The sequence below is a fragment of the Poromitra crassiceps genome (genome assembly GCF_964638095.1).
Source record: "Poromitra crassiceps genome assembly, chromosome: 2".
Taxonomy (NCBI): Eukaryota; Metazoa; Chordata; class Actinopteri; order Beryciformes; family Melamphaidae; genus Poromitra; species Poromitra crassiceps.
Genome location: NC_139624.1, coordinates 7,645,276 through 7,662,770, shown reverse-complemented (window position 1 = coordinate 7,662,770; position 17,495 = coordinate 7,645,276). Strand labels below are relative to the sequence as shown.

The following is a 17,495-nucleotide window of genomic DNA, read 5'->3' as shown; positions in this document are numbered from 1 at the left end:
AATAGCATACTTTCAGACCAATCAGCATATCAATACAATAGTTGGTTAAAGCTATTGGCTATTAGGCAGGTTTTGCAACTTGAAGCTCGAATGCATGGAGGTCGGAGATGACGCATTTTCCACTTGCCATTTGCCACCTCCGTCCATAAACAAATGCACCATGAGACGGTCTGTCCATATGTCCGTCTGTATGTATATGTGCACTGGCGGAAGGATCGGCAGTGCAGGTGGTGCAATGCACGGGGGCCCAGAGCTGTCAAGGGCCCATGAAGAGCGAGTCTCGCTTTGGGGAGATGTAACGTACTTACGGTTTCTGCTGCAGTCCAACTCCAAATAAACGTCCATGTTGTATTATGCAGTCAGCACTTGCCCTGGTTACATGCTGCCACTCCGACGTGCTGCCACTCCAACGTTTTGCCACTCCGAAATATCGGCACTCAGAAAGGGATCATGTCTATGTTCCCCGGGTTCTATATTCCCCGTTTTCCCACGCCAAACCTAACCTCCCCCCATGCCTAAACCTAACCTCCCCCAGACCCTAACCCAAAACCTAACCTCTCCCATCCCCACGCCTAAACCTAAGGTCGGCATTGTGGCTTCTAAGGTGAACGACCGCCAGTCCGAATAATGGAAGTTAACGTTCGGAGTGGCAGGGCTTCGGAAAGGCAGACAGTTACCACTTGCCCTCATGTAGCTTACTAGGCTAACAAATGCTATTAGCTTTAAGTTTAGTTTACTGGATTCAGTGGATTGGCGTCATCGTATGGGAAAATATGAACGCGTTCCAACATGTCTTCAGCGCAGGGCCGCGGGAAGTAGGGGTGCTGCAGGTGCTGCAGCACCCCCTAGAGTTTTTCCAATTCTTTTTTTTTTTTTTTTTTTTTTACAAATGTAATTAAAAATATTTTGCAGTGCACTATGTTCCTTTCTTGTTTAAGAATGTTTCTTGTAGGCTAGAGAAGAAGAAGCGCGCATGCACGCACATGTTGTGTTGAACCAACCAACAACCAATACGAATTGTTTAATCTGGCAATAAAGAAATGTGAACTTGACATGCTATTTTAATAGCCTACTCAAAAATGCACCTCTCACTATACAGCAACAGAACAGTCAACTATGGAGCACAGTCTATGACAACTACAGCTTCTGAAGGAACAGTGGTACAAGTTTAGGTTAGTGGTACAAGGTTGGTTAGGTTTTTTTTTTTTTTTTTTTTTTATATATATAAGGAAAGAGAGAGACGAAGTTAGATCAAGAAGGGCCCAGATGGAGCCTGAAAAGGTGTGTCTTTAGTCTTTTCCGAAAGATCGGCAGTGATTCAGCAGTCCTGACCGAAGGTGGAAGCTCGTTCCACCATTGAGGTGCCAGGGACGAGAAGAGTCGAGATCGGGATGAGCGACTTTTGAGCCCCCGTAGTGAAGGAGGGGCGAGGCGACCTGCACTGGTGGAGGAGCGAAGGGAGCGGTGAGAGGTTTGGAACCTGACCATGGATTGCAGGTACCGGGGAGCTGTCTGGTGTACTGCCCTGTAGGCCAGTACCAGTGTCTTGAATTTGATGCGGGCCGAGATGGGAAGCCAGTGGAGCTCCTGGAAGAGGGGAGTGACGTGAGAGAATTTGGGTTGGTTGAATATCAGACGGGCTGCAGCGTTCTGAATGAGCTGAAGCGGTCGGATGTCGGTGGCAGGTAGGCCGGCCAGAAGCACGTTGCAGTAGTCCAGGCGGGAGGAGACAAGAGACTGGACCAGGAGTTGAGTCGCTTCTCTTGTGAGAAAGGGACGGATTTTGCGGATGTTGTAGAGAGAGAACCTACAGGAGCGCGCTGTAGCAGCTATGTTGGCAGAGCAAGACAGCTGGTTGTCAAGGATCACCCCAAGGTTCTTGGCTGTTTGGGAGGGAAGTACAGTGGTGTTGTCAATGGAGATGGAGAGATCTGCAAGAGGGCAGTCTTTTCCTGGGAGGAAGAGTAGCTCGGTCTTACCAAGGTTGAGCTTGAGGTGGTGGGCAGACATCCAGTCGCCGATGTCTTTGAGGCATGCAGAGATGCGAGCCTCGATTTGAGTGTCAGAGGGGGGGAATGAAAGGAAAAGCTGGGTGTCATCAGCATAGCAGTGATAAGAGAAGCCATGAGAAGAGATCACATAGGCAAGAGATCTGATATAGAGAAGGAAAAGTAAGGGGCCCAGGACTGAGCCCTGGGGGACACCGGTGGTAAGAGGACAGGATCTGGAGAGGGACCCTCTCCATGAGACCTGGTATGAGCGGTTAGCGAGGTAGGAAGCAAACCAGGAGAGCGCAGAGCCTGAAATGCCGAGGTCAGACAGAGTGGAAAGAAGGATTTGGTGGTTGACTGTATCGAAGGCAGCAGACAGGTCAAGGAGGACAAGAACAGAAGAGAGGGATGAGGCCTTAGCAGTGTGAAGGGCCTCTGTGACAGCAAGAAGAGCTGTCTCAGTGGAGTGAGAGGCCTTGAAACCGGACTGCAGAGGGTCCAGGAGGTCATTTTGGGAGAGATAGAGAGAAAGTTGTTCGGACGCTGCTCGTTCGAGGGTTTTGGAAAGGAATGAGAGAAGAGAGACAGGTCTGTAGTTGTGAATAGCAGTAGGGTCAAGGGAGGGTTTCTTAAGCAGAGGCTTGACTCTTGCAGTCTTTAGAGCAGGCGGGACAAGACCAGAGGACAGAGAGGAGTTAATGAAGGTAGTGAGGAAGGGAGATCCTCCTGTGAGGTTCTGGTGACATCATTGACCATATATGGAGCTGGAGCAAGAGAGGAGAAATATCCCTTCACATAGCGTAGCCGCCCCTCTTGTTTAACCTTCAGAAGTCCTGCTAACATAGACAGCTAACAATCTAATAACAAAAAATATAAAATAATAATGAGTGAGTCCATATTTTCTGTAACAATATAATTGTTAGGTAGGGCCCAGAGCAAATATTTGCACCGGGGCCCATGGCAATGACGTTACGCCACTGTATATGTGTGTCTGTCTGTCCTCAAGAAAGAAAGAAAGAAAGAAAGAAAGAAAGAAAGAAAGAAAGAAAGAAAGAAAGAAAGAAAGAAGCCAGTTCACTAAAATAAACTGGCCAAGTCGCCGATGATGTAATACAGTTATATGTCCCCACGAAATGGCAGGTCACCAATGATGCACATTAATGACACCGAGCAAATGTAATGTCATCTGTGAAAGAAAGTGACCAGGTCATTGATGATGTCACACTGATGCAATTAGTGATGTCATAATTGGTGTCACTTGAACAACTGTTTATTTTTTTTATTTTTTTATTTAACCTTTATTTAACCAGAAGACATTTGAGATACAAGATCTCTTTTGCGAATGTGATCTGGCCAAGAAGGCAGCAATTACAAGCCAGGTTACAATCAACATAAATTACAGTACATATAAAGGAAACATAAAAACAGGGCTATAGAGCTGAAACATTTAAAAAAAAAGCAAGGACAACCAAGTACATCATAAAATATCACATCCAAGGGTAATAAATAACACAGGATCAAGAACGTAAAAAACATATGGCCTAAAAACAAAATTTACAGGTCAAAAAGGGCAAAGTAAAACTAGACATTACTGCAGGAGCAGCTTGCAGTAAGAACTTCAGATAGAGCATGTTTAAAACTGGACAGAGGAATGGAAGAGACCAGTTTTAACTGTGATGCCATAAGGGATGTCACTCAACCAGTTGTGATATCATCAGTGATGTCATAAGTTCAGGCTGAGGTTATAAGTAGGACCGGCATACTAAAGTTTATTGCACTGTCATCAGACTTTTTTTAGTGCAAGATTGCTCACCTGCGCAGCATGCTCACAATGGGAGAGAGGTAGAGCGAGGGGGAGAGACTTGTGATGTCACACGGGCAGTTGTGATGTCATTAGTGATGTCACTCGAGCGGCTAAATGTGCAGTTGGGCAACATGCCAATAGAGCAGGCAAGGCCGTGCAGCATCTGAGTTGCGGGCGAGGCCTGCGTTCCCGCAGCGCGGGAGATTTCCATAACTGCACCCATGGCACATTATCTCCAGAGTCTCCACCCACCTTTCTAGTATTAATAGTTGTTACATTCTTGTGCTGTCTCTGAGGATGGAGGTGTGTCCTACTGCAACATGGGCATACTGTGTAGACTTATGCATAGACATCATCAGGGACATCATCAGTCATCAGTGATGTCATAAATCACTGATGATGTCATACCCACTGATGGTAGACATAGACATTGGTGACAGTGATGTCATAAATCTTTCCCTGTGAATAAGAAGAATCTGTCATACAAGTGCAGACATCCTATCCAGAAAGGATGGAGAATGCACACACAAAGTCCCCGGCAGAATGCCTGCTTTACTTCGGGGTGAACGAGACAAGTGGCCTCACTTGCGTTCAATTCAAGAAGAACCTGCAGAAGTATGGTTACAATGAGTTGCCTGCTGAGGAGGGTAAGAGCATCTGGAAGCTGATTGCTGAGCAGTTTGATGACTTGCTTGTCAGGATTCTACTGCTGGCTGCCTGCATCTCTTTTGTGCTGGCCTGGTTTGAGGAAGGCGAGGAGAACATCACTGCCTTTGTGGAACCCTTCGTCATTGTGCTTATCCTCATTGCTAATGCTGCTGTTGGAGTGTGGCAGGAGCGTAATGCTGAGGATGCCATCGAGGCTCTCAAGGAGTATGAGCCTGAGATGGGCAAGGTTTACCGTTCTGACAGAAAGAGTGTGCAGAGGATCAAGGCCCGAGAAATTGTCCCCGGAGATATTGTGGAGGTGTCCGTTGGTGACAAAGTCCCCGCTGACATCAGGATTGTTTTCATCAAGTCCACCACCCTCCGTGTTGACCAGTCCATCCTTACCGGTGAGTCTGTCAGTGTGATAAAACACACTGACTCTGTCCGTGACCTCACAGCCGTCATCCAGGACAAGAAGAACATGCTTTTCTCTGGCACAAATATCGCCGTTGGCAAGGCCATTGGTGTGGCTGTGGCTACCGGAGGCGGCACTGAGATTGGCAAGATCCGTGACCAGATGGCTGCTACCGAGCCGGAGAAGACCCCTCTGCAGGCCAAGCTGGATGAGTTCAGCAAGCAGTTGTCCCAGGTTATCTCCATGATCTGCGTTGCCGTCTGGGCCATCAACATTGGCCACTTTAATGACCCAGTCCACGGAGGCTCATGGATCCGCGGTGCCGTTTATTACTTCAAGATTGCTGTCGCCCTGGCTGTGGCTGCGATCCCTGAGGGTCTGCCTGCTGTGATCACCACCTGCCTGGCTCTGGGTACCCGCCGTATGGCCAAGAAGAATGCTATTGTCAGAAGCCTGCCCTCCGTGGAGACCTTGGGCTGCACCTCCGTCATCTGCTCTGACAAGACTGGCACCCTCACCTCCAACCAGATGTGTGTGACCAAGATGTTCATCATCAAGACCGTTGATGGCGACCATGTTGACCTTGATGCTTTTGACATTTCTGGCTCCACGTACACCCCTGAGGGCGAAGTTTCCCAGGGAGGTGTCAAGACCAACTGCAGCGCATACAATGGCCTTTTTGAGGTGGCTGCCATCTGTGCCCTGTGTAACGACTCCTCTCTGGACTACAATGAGACCAAGGAGATCTATGAGAAGGTCGGTGAGGCTACTGAGACCGCCCTGAGGTGCCTGGTTGAGAAGATGAACGTGTTCAACAGCAATGTGATGAGTCTGAGCAAGATTGAGAGAGCCAACGCTTGCTGCACTGTTTTCAAGCAGCTGATGAAGAAGAACTTCACCTTGGAATTCTCCTGTGACAGGAAGTCCATGTCTGTGTACTGCACCCCCACTAACGGTGATGGTGGCGCCAAGATGTTTGTGAAGGGTGCCCCTGAGGGTGTGATTGATAGGTGCACATACGTCCGTATTGGCAACACCCGTGTGCCCCTGACCAACGCCATTAAGGAGAAGATCATGACTGTGATCGAGGACTGGAGTATCGGCCGTGACACAATGCGTTGTCTGGCTCTGGCCACCCGTGACTCCCCCCTTAAGGTAGAAGAGATGCACCTTGAGGACTCCACCAAGTTTGCTAACTACGAGACTGACCTGACATTTGTTGGCTGCGTTGGTATGCTGGATCCCCCTCGTAAGGAGGTTACTGGCTCCATTGAGCTGTGCAGAGCTGCTGGTATCCGTGTCATCATGATCACTGGTGACAACAAAGGAACTGCTATTGCTATTTGCCGTCGTATAGGCATCTTCACTGAGGAGGAGGATGTCACTGGCAAGGCCTACACCGGACGTGAATTCGACAATCTGCCAAGTTACGAGCAGCATGAGGCTGTGGTCAGGGCTTGCTGCTTCGCCCGTGTGGAGCCATCCCACAAGTCCAAGATTGTTGAGTTCCTGCAGGGTCATGATGACATTACTGCCATGACTGGTGATGGAGTGAACGATGCACCCGCCCTGAAGAAGGCCGAGATTGGCATCGCCATGGGCTCTGGCACAGCCGTTGCCAAGTCTGCCTCTGAAATGGTCCTGGCTGATGACAACTTCTCTTCCATTGTGGCTGCTGTTGAAGAGGGCAGAGCTATCTACAACAATATGAAGCAGTTCATCCGCTACCTCATCTCCTCCAACATAGGTGAAGTCATCTGTATCTTCCTGACCGCCGTACTGGGTCTGCCCGAAGCTCTGATCCCCATCCAGCTGCTGTGGGTCAACCTGGTGACTGACGGTTTGCCCGCCACCGCCCTGGGCTTCAACCCCCCTGACCTGGACATCATGGGCAAAGCCCCCCGTTCCCACAAGGAGCCCCTCATCTCCGGGTGGCTGTTCTTCAGATACATGGTTATTGGTGCATACGTCGGTGCCGCTACCGTTGGTGCTGCTGCCTGGTGGTTCATCTACGATGTAACTGGACCCAGAGTCACTTACTACCAGCTGTCTCACTTCATGCAGTGCCACGGTGAGAACAAGGACTTCACTGGCATTGACTGCGAGATCTTTGGGGCTGCAGCCCCCATGACCATGGCCCTCTCCGTGCTGGTCACCATTGAGATGTGCAACGCCCTCAACAGTTTGTCTGAGAACCAGTCTCTGTTCCGCATGCCCCCATGGAGCAACTTGTGGCTGCTCTCCGCCATGGCCCTCTCCATGTCACTCCACTTCACCATCATGTATTTTGACCCACTGCCCATGGTCTTCAAGCTGACTCACCTGTCGACAGAACAGTGGATGATGGTGCTGAACCTTTCCTTCCCCGTAATCCTGATTGACGAGGTGCTGAAGTTCATTTCCCGTAACTACGTTGAGGTTTCAACATTGAAATAGAGATGTAGAAGAGGAGGATCTTAGGAGGCAGTGGAGAGTGAAGGATATAGCTACAGTATATAAATTCTGGGATATAGTTAAGCTTCAAACCTTGTTAACACATTCACTGCCAGCCGTTTTTTTTTTTTACTGTAGGTAGCTTCTGCCAAAGGGTTTTTTTGAGGATTCTGGCTCATCTTTCAAGACCCGAGGATTCTTTTCTGCTAAGATTTTGTGAACACAAAATATCTCAAAAGAACTAATAGAATGTGTGCTTTCTCTGTCTAAAAGAGTTAGTTTGTAGAGTTAGTAGTTATGTAGGCATTAGCACTTGAATACAGCATGGTTTCAGCATCTGAAAATTTAAGCTGAGATAAATAGCTTTTTGTGAAATTCGATAGAACAGTCACTTTAACCATTCATTTTTGGCATCAGTAAGACGTCAGACATCTAAACAATAGTTTTGAACAGTAATTTCCTCCATAACAGCAGGAAACCCCCCTCTCCTTCAAACTCCTCCCTCCGTGTGTGTTCTTCTTGGCTGCAGCGGGCGTGTCACAAGCTCGTTTCTGCTGCTGCTGCTGCTGCTCCTGTCTGCTGGCGGCCGCTGGGCAAGTCTGGATGGGCTCGCTCGTTTCTTGGGGTTTCGGTTGAGAGCTTTGATGAAGCTTTTGCGATTCTGGTCTTATTTATGCTGCGTGTTTCAAAGTGTGTTGCACCCATAATCTATTATGCAAATTTGCAATCCCCCACCGCCAGCAACCAGCGCGAAAACGAAAGCGTTTTCGCCAATCCATTTTACAGTATGAGAATGGTTTCATCACGCGTTCCCCTGCAGTTTTGGCTCTGCTTTTTCTAGTCTGGAGAGCACTGTCGCCACTTAGTGGGTCGGTGGAATGGGTTGTACACGTTCCGTGGCTCCCATATTTATATAGAAGATGTAAAAGGGTTAGATGCACATCCCACCGTCAAAAAAAAAAAAAAAAAAAAATTTGACGTATTAACACGTCATTGGCAGTCAACCGTTGGATTTTTTTTGACGTATCAACACGTCATTGGCAGTGAACGTGTTAATAATGTTCAAGGCTAAAGATAATCTACTTCCAGAATGTCTTCAGACGCTGTTTGAAATAAAAATACCCAGTATGATCTTAGAAGCACAGGCCATTTTGAAACAACACGGGCAAGATTAAACACTAAACAACATTGTGTGTCTGTGAAAGGGGTAGGCTTGTGGAATTCCTGTGAGGGGGACTTGACGATGTGTGGTTCGATTAGTGCATTCAAAAGATTGTTTAAAAACAAGACGATAAGTAGGTATAGAGAGGTAGACTAATCATGTTTCTACAACAGCATGAGTGAATACTGGATTCTGATTGGCTAGCAAGAGTGGTAAATAGGCCAACAATCTACAGTTCGGCTCCAACCGCAGTATCACTCCGCTCCCTGATGCTGACTCATGGATGTATTAAAAGAACTGGATAGGGGACGTGCCACGCCCACCCATGCATTCGGACGGAGCTTGCTCATTGGCGCATGAAGCCATCATGGGGGCTTTTTCTTCCTGGTTTTACTTCCTGACAATGCAGCCCAAGGCGAAGTGCGCATGTGTGCCATGACGTGTTCCATGACGTCTCCCACCCCTCCCACCCATGGATTGTATTACAAGAAGAAAATACCCCCATATACGGCTCTTAGTGGCTTCTGAAGAAAAAAATGCCCCATAAAAAATTAGTTGATAATTAAAAGAGTCGTTTTATACTTTGAGTGACACCCGGAAAAAATTCCCCTGGGTTTAACAGCTGCCGGAGTCCCCATGCAAGTGGATGGGAATTTTCCTTTCTGGGCTGCATGGCGTCATGTGACTTGCAATACAGAGCTTCGCCAGCATGTTCAAATGGCTTCAAAGCCCAGCGCTATTCCTGGGGGCTTGTGCTGACTCCGCTCCCTGTGCTGACTCCGCCCACTGTTAGCCTGTCAGTCTGCAAATCTTCAACAAGGAAATGGCCGATCTCTAACAAGGAAATGTCCGATTTCGTAGTAACATTTGATTTACTGGGTGGATTGAGTTTTGAGCAGTGGTTAGATGAAGATGAAGGTGAAGTGAACAAAGAACGACATGGTGAAATTGGGGAGAGAGAACTGGCTGAGCTTGAGTTGTCACGAGTTCGGACTAGCGGGAGGTCGAACTAGCGGGAGGTCGGACTAGCGCCCGGACCCCGAACCTGGGACTGTCAAACAAACAAACGCCCTCTGCCGTCACCAGATATCAACACACCACCACCAAAACGGGCTGCTTTAGATAACTGTTTAAATAACTGTACTTTTACAGGCAATGTATCAATAACTGTGAATCCCGTTAAGGAATAGGTTAGTTGTTTTTTGGGTCAAAGGCAACTAAATGTTTAGTGCAATCATTGATCTTGTGTATGGAACTATATTCTGTGGCGGAAGGATAAATGTATTCTGAAACCAGTAATGATTATAAATAAATGAATTGGATGTTACAATTGTGTATTTTTTATATTATTTGGTAGCTGTTGTAGAAAACAAATTTACCACTCGAGGTCGGGGGTTGTGGGCACATTTACCACTGGTACAGGGTTTATAGCACTCGGCTTCGCCTCGTGCCACAACCCTGTACCAGTGGTAAATGTGCCCACAACCCCCTTCCTCTCGTGGTAAATTTGTTAAATTATTGTCATTATGGATCATGAAGCAGACTAATCATGTATTATTGTCATTATTTATGGATCATGAAGCAGACTAATCATGTATTATTGTCATTATCTATGGATCATGAAGCAGACTAATCATGTATTATTGTCATTATTTATGGATCATGAAGCAGACTAATCATGTATTATTGTCATTATTTATGGATCATGAAGCAGACTAATCATGTATTATTGTCATTATTTATGGATCATGAAGCAGACTAATCATGTATTATTGTCATTATCTATGGATCATGAAGCAGACTAATCATGTATTATTGTCATTATTTATGGATCATGAAGCAGACTAATCATGTATTATTGTCATTATCTATGGATCATGAAGCAGACTAATCATGTATCATTGTCATTATTTATGGATCATGAAGCAGACTAATCATGTATTATTGTCATTATGGATCATGAAGCAGACTAATCATGTATTATTGTCATTATTTATGGATCATGAAGCAAAAAAAAGAAAAAAAAAAGAAAAAAGTAAACAAACAACAGGGACATTTAAAAATAAATAAATAAACAGAAATAAAAATAAAAATAAAATAAATCATGTACAACTATTAAATATGCATTATAAAGTATGAGCAGGAAGCATGTTCTTTTTTTGTTTTTCTCCTTTTTGTTTTCTTTTCTTATAAAGATTCACACTTGTTTTCTTTCTTTGTCATGTGCCGTATGTGAATAGGGTGGGCAAAATAAGCTTTTAGCTTCAGCCCATACCTTTTTTTGGTCAAGATCTATGTAAAATGTGTTATGTCTACTGTTTTGAGTATATGAACATCGAGGGTATTGTACATAGTGTTTGGATGACCAAAAATAAAAATCTGCAAATCAATCAAATCAAGGAGGCAGTGGAGAAGAAGACGACGATTACAAAGAGGGGAGCTCTAGTGAGCCAACTAATAGAAAAGAGGGGGGAAAGGGAAAACCCCTACAAAAAAATCACAAAATCTTCTGTAGAAGGATAGAGATTACATTAAAGTCGAGTGTCCCTGTCAATAAAATATTTAAAATACCGAAATTTTGTATAGGACGAATCAGCGTGACATCATGGCCACCCGGAAATGCGGAACCGCAGCAGCAGTTACCTAGTATGAGTTGTGCAAAACAAACACTAAACATCATATATCATATATTTTGAAGTAGCTCAAGGGTCTGATGTATATAATACTGTATGTCGTGTTAAAGTAGTGTGAACTGTCGCAGTTTTTAAAATGAAGTGAATTTAGTAAAAAGCACAGCCTGCTAGCGCGAGACACTCCGGGCCCTATCTTCCGAAAGGGCGCTATCCCCTAATAGCGCTTGTGCACCTGTTTGCGCGTGCCTTAAGGCAGGGAAGATAGCAGTCCGCCTTACGCCGTCCGCCAGCTGTTATGCCGAGTTTTGCACCCCAGCGCCGGCAGCATCCCCACCTCATGGGAGCATATTGTAATGATTTATACAGAAATGCAACTGTTTAAAAGTGATATAATTGTCTGGTAGACGTGACCTCCCTGATTTCTAAGTTAAAACAGGCCCGAAATATGTTGGGGATGCAATTCTCGGCCGGGATGCGGAAACGGGAGTCGCAGATGCAAATTAGAGCTGTGCCAAAATCATCTGCGCCCCAAAATGCCTGCGCAAACGGGATTTGTGTGGTCTTAACTACCAGAATTATTCACAGGCGTGGCCAGGCAATGCTGGGCATTACGTCAATCAAAACCAAGCAGATTCCCGTCTCGCAATGGCTGTTTGCGCGAGGCATGCAATATGCTGTAATAGAGTGTACTCACTCGTGCGAGGACAAAGAGAGCTTCTTGACAGATCGTCTGTGGTGCCAATGACCCTCCGGTTTATGAAGGTAAATAGCCTATGTTCAAGATTCAAGATTCAAGATTCAAGATTTTTATTGTCACTCCATGGTACAAGTATCACGTGTGAAATTCTTGTGCTGTGGACTCCGTTTACAACATAGTACAAATATAGCAGGGCATATGAGTGCAAAAAAACAACAAGAGACACAACAAGCAATAAGGCAGTATAGTGATAAGACAAGTCAGAGACAGTGGCATATTCACTGCACATAGGTGCACATGTCATGTGCATACTTTAGACGTGCTTAAACATTTTAAATTTGGCGTATTTGACATACAGGTGCAAATAGCATATATGTCCATTGTCCAACAAGTTTTCTCAATTAATTTCCCTGTGATGTGATAAAAGTTTCTCAGTGAGTTATAGTTGATTGCCTCACTGAATTATCTGCTAATGCCCAATTTTAGCAGCATAATTTGATGTCTTGGTGTGGCAAGGCTGTGCTTAATGACATATCCAAAAGGAATTCCACTTTCCACTGCGCTGCGCTGCACGGAGATTACGGCTGCGCTCCCAGCGCAACGATTTGCGGTCCTTTTCAAAGCTCTTAGCGCAAAGTAATTGCGCGCTGCTGAAGATAGGGTAATGCCATCTATCCCACATTTTAGCGCTGAAACGCCTGCTTTGACTTGTGGCAGCCAATGCCCAGTACAATTATCACAGGCATGCGCTTGTGTCTGCCCCCAGCGCAAACGTCAAATTAGCACTTTTGGGAAGATAGGGCCCTCAAGGCTTGCTCCATATAAAGTTGTAAAGTAAATTTGTTTACCAACACTGATCCCTCGTATTCTAAGAAATAAAGCATGGGTGTAGAGATAAAAGCACTACCTCGCCCCGCCTGTCGTCGGTCGGTGCACCTGTTCAGGGGGAGGGGAACTGGGGGAATGGCGTGATCCTCCCACATATGTCCTGCCAGTGAAACTCATCGCTGTCACTTGAAAAGAAGCAGCTGGCAACTGCACATGTTTTTTGTTAAGCTAGGAAATTTTCAACTGTTGTTTGTCTTCTGGTCCATTTTTATATGATTGAACCTATGACTCTGGCCGGGCCAGCGAAGCGGCAGGGCCATTGTTTGTATTTGCCAATATGCTTCTTCTTCTTCTTCTTTTTCTTTTTCTTCTTCTTCTTCTTCTTCTTCTTCTTCTTCTTCTTCTTCTTCTTCTTCTTCTTCTTCTTCTGGGAAGTTGGACTTTCCAAAATAAACCAAACTTTGCACAAAGGTCCAGTCCCATGCCAAACTTTGTTGATGTCTCTAGGGTCTTTCACACCGGCCTTGAAAGCCGAAAAATGCACGGAAAATAGGATTCGCGGCTCCGATGTGAAAGGCATGAACGCGCGTTGGTGGGTAATTCTTGTACGCCTTTTGTCCCGGCACCAAAGGTTGTCACAGCGCCGTATTGGCGGACAACCCGCCTCCACCTGAAAGCGTCGTAGCGCCCAGCCGGCAAGAGGTGCGAATGGGCGTGACATCCTGATGACGCGGGCTGCGCGCGTCGTAAACAACATACGTCACCACAGCGCGACCCACTGGGCTTAAAACCGCAGGGCTGCTTGTGCAAGGACCACACTTCAGCTAACTTGTAACTACCTAATAACTTGCGAACAAGAACATGTCTGGAAATTGGGGCGACAGCGAAGTCCGGCTGCTTCTGACTCTCAGGGCCGAAGATCAGATCAACAAACACATAACCGGTACAGTGAAGGACGGCCCGTTATTGGAGAGGCTGTCGAAAGAACTGCATCAGCGCGGCTTTGCTCGTGACAAGACTCAGGTCACGAGCAAATTAAAAACATTGAGGAAGAAATATCATCAGGTTAACGACCACAATGGAAGAAGTGGTCGTGGTCGCATGGATTGGCCATATTTCGATTTGTGCCAAATAATCTGGGGGCCAAGCCGCTCTGCCAACCCTGTTGCATTAATCAGCAGCATGGAGGAGCCCGATCAGCCTCAACTCGATCGAGATGGGTCACCGACCCCGTCCTGCAGCCCTGAGCACGAGCCCGAGACCGAGACCGTGAACGAGACCGAGACCAGGCCCAGCAGTCGACCCAGCAGACCCAGCAGTAGAGGCGTTGAATCTGATGAACCAGGTAAAATGTTAAAACGTGTCATAGTTGTTGATATTGTTGTTATAGTAGTGGTAGTGATTAATGGTGGGTGATACCTTGTGGAGGGCTTGGCCTTGGCTGGGTACCAGACCTGTTTACAAACAGCCAGAGCAGATACCCAACAGATAATAAACACCCCACATCCTATACAAAACCTAGAGAAAATTAGCTAAACCAAGCTTTATAATGCAGGGGAAATCCTAACATGCCCCCTATTGTTTTGTTGTGTTTGTTTGCCTGCCTGCCTGTGTCCTAAGAGGTTGTGTTATTTTTCTCTGTTCTAGGATGCAGCCAGCCACCAGCAAAGAAGAAGAGGGTCACAAAAGGGCAGCTGATGGCGAAGGAGATGAAGGAGCTGTGGGCTGGGTTGGACCGTGATGAGCAGGAGAGAGAGAGCCTCCGGGTGCAACACCAAGCAGCCCGCGAAGAGCAGCTTAATGCAGCACTTGCTCAACAGCACGCTGAGTCTGTGAGCACATTCAAGGAACTGTTCAAGGACATGCAGCAGCACATGCTGGAACAGAACTCGATCCTGCGGGACCTGGTTTCACGCCAGCCAGTGCCAGTCCAGCAGAACCCATGTCCATCTCCTTCCCGGCAGCACCACGCTCACACCCCCCAAAGGCAGTATTACCCTCAGCAACAATACCGGCGCCATGCGGATGACTCATACGAGTCTTTCGAGCCACCTGGTTCCTCCTCCTTCCTCCAGCAGCTGGACCGACAAGACAGTATTGCCATTTTGCACAGCATGTCATTTGCACTAGTCCTCTAGAGAGAGAGTGGCGTCAGCGTAACAGCGCACTACAGACTTATTTTATTATCTAATTTTTTTTAACTTTTTATAGAAGTGCTTTTGATCATTTTCTATTATTTTTTACTGTTTTTTGCACTATTTTTGTCCTTTTTTTTTTTTTTTTACTTTTGAACTATTTTTAGGACATTTTTTGAATGGCTTTGTTCCTTATTTTTTTGTGTGACCGTTTGATTTATCTTTGAAATAAAAACACTTTACTTGAACCCTTGTTTCATCATATGATTCATGTTAGCATCAGTCATAACATCACAAACACAATTAAAGTTAATATGAACACCTGTTAAAATAAACAGTGACAATATCCATTGGTTGCTGTGAGAATAAAGAAATATTATCTTTAACCAGAGCAAGCACACAAAATGTCCTTTCTTTGTGTTTATAAACACAAAGAATGGACATTTTGTGTGCTGGCTCTCCTCCTTCAAAGTATTCTACTGTGCCGTGCACCTAAACTTTAAAAACACTGGTGAGTGTGCTCGCTGCTGGCTGATTGCCAGTTTGTTTGATATTATTGTATAGACAGTTTACATTCGACATCTAAATGCACTGAAAGACAAAGTTGTGATTTTTTAAATATTTCTAAACCATGGAGACTCAGCATGGCCGCCCGCCATAGCCCCCTGCCCCCAGGCAGGCCTTGGGTGTGGAAGCCATCATGCACATTGTGATATGAATGGATGAGAGAGGTCACTTAACACATTCACTGCCAACAGTTTTTTCAATACTATAGGTAGCTTCTGCCAAGGGTTTTTTTGAGGATTCTGGCTCATCTTTCAAGAGCCGAGGATTATTTTCTGCTAGGACTTTGTGAACACAAAATATCTCAAAAGAACTAATAGAATGTGTGCTTTCTCTGTCTAAAATAGTTAGTTTTTATCATGTTCTGTTATGTAGGCATTAGCAGTTGAATACAGCATGGTTTCAGCGTCTGAGAAGGGAAGCTGAGAAAAATGCATTTTTGTGAAATTCGATAGAACAGTCACTTTAACCATTTATTTTTGGCATCAGTAAGACATCAGACATCTAAACAATAGTTCTGAACAGTAATTTCCTCCATAACAGCACCCCCACCCCCCTCTCCTTCAAACTCCTCCCTCCGTGGGTGTGTCTCTGGTGGCTGCAGCCTGTGTCACAAGCGAGTCTCTGCTGCCTGTCTGTGCTGCCTGGCGGCCCCTCGTCGGGCGAGTCTGGATGGGGCTCGTTCGTTTCTTGGGGTTTCGGTTGAGAGCTGGGATGAAGCTGCGTGCGATTCTGGGCTTTATGCTGCGTGTTTCAAAGTGTGTTGCACCCAGTCTATTTTTGGAATCCCCCACCGTTGTGCGCCACCGTTGTGCGCCAACGCGAAAGCGTTTTCGCCAAACCATTCTATGAGAATGGTTTCCTCACGCTTCTTCCTGCTGTTTTTGCTCGGCTTTCTCTAGTCTGGAGAGCACTGTCGCCACTTAGTGGGTCGGTAAAATAGGTTATACACATTCAATAGCTCCCATATTTTTATAGGAGATGTAAAAAGGTTTGATCCACGTCCCACCATCAAAAAAAAAACACATATGGACAATTATCATATATTATGATATGATTATATTTGTCATATTTTTAATAGATGTCTCATCAGTGGTGTATGTCCAGATTTGTGGAAGGAAGGTAAGATAATTCCTCTTCCCAAAGACACAAAAATAACCTTTTGTGGTCCGAACAGCAGGCCCATTAGCATACTACCTGTATTAAGTAAACTGTGAGAGAAGATTGTTTATGAGCAAATACATGATTATTTCTCTGCTAACAACTTGTCTACTATGTTTCAACACGCGTATAAGCCTGGTCATTCTACCTGTACAGCCATTACTCAAATGTGTGATAGTTGGCTCACCTCTATCGACAGCAGTAAGCTGGTAGGTTCTGTTTTACTTGACTTCAGCGCCGCTTTTGATGTGATCGACCATGACATTTTAACGTCCAAACTTTTATGTTATGGATTTGAATCTTCTGCAATCCATTGGATCGAGAGCTACCTGTCGGCAAGGTCGCAGCGAGTGTATTTCAATGGGGCGCTATCTGGCAGTGGAGCCCTGAACTGCGGGGTACCGCAGGGAAGTTGTCTCGGCCCTCTCCTCTTTTCCATTTTTACAAATGATATGCCATATGCAATCAAAAATGCAAATTTAACAATGTATGCAGATGACTCTACTCTTTATTATGCGGCACCCTCATGCACTGAAGTTAACCAGGTTCTGTCTAGTGAGCTGAACATTATATTCAACTGGATAAAAGGAAATAAACTTATACTTAACATATCAAAAACGATGTGCATAATTTTTGGCTCGAATTATAGATTATCACAGAATCCGAAAATCAATTTACTGATAGATGGACAAATTATAAAGCAAGTAAAAACAGTAAAACTTCTAGGACTTTGGCTCGACTGCACATTGTCATGGTCGGATCACATCAATAAGGTGGTTGCGAAAATGGGAAGAGCTGTTGCCATCACAAGGAAATGTGGATCATTTGTAACATCATCGGCACTTCGCCAAATTGTCTCCTCATTAGTTTTGTGTCATCTTGACTACTGCTTTGTGGTGTGGTCATCTGCAGCTAAAGGTCTTATTGATAAATTACAAGTTGCACAAAACAAGGCAGCTAGGCTGGTCCTTGGGTGTTCCCCTAGGTCTAGCACAGCTGACATGCATACACGTCTGATGTGGCT

General features: G+C 45.6%; 1 pseudogene across 1 annotated transcript; it reads left to right on the top strand.

Annotated features, from left to right (window-relative positions):
- The first annotated feature begins 4,306 nt into the window (after positions 1–4,306).
- Positions 4,307–7,294, top strand: LOC310795331 (sarcoplasmic/endoplasmic reticulum calcium ATPase 1 pseudogene; annotated as a pseudogene). The gene has a single exon. The product of its transcript is annotated as a sarcoplasmic/endoplasmic reticulum calcium ATPase 1 pseudogene (transcript).
- Positions 7,295–17,495: the final 10,201 nt, after the last annotated feature.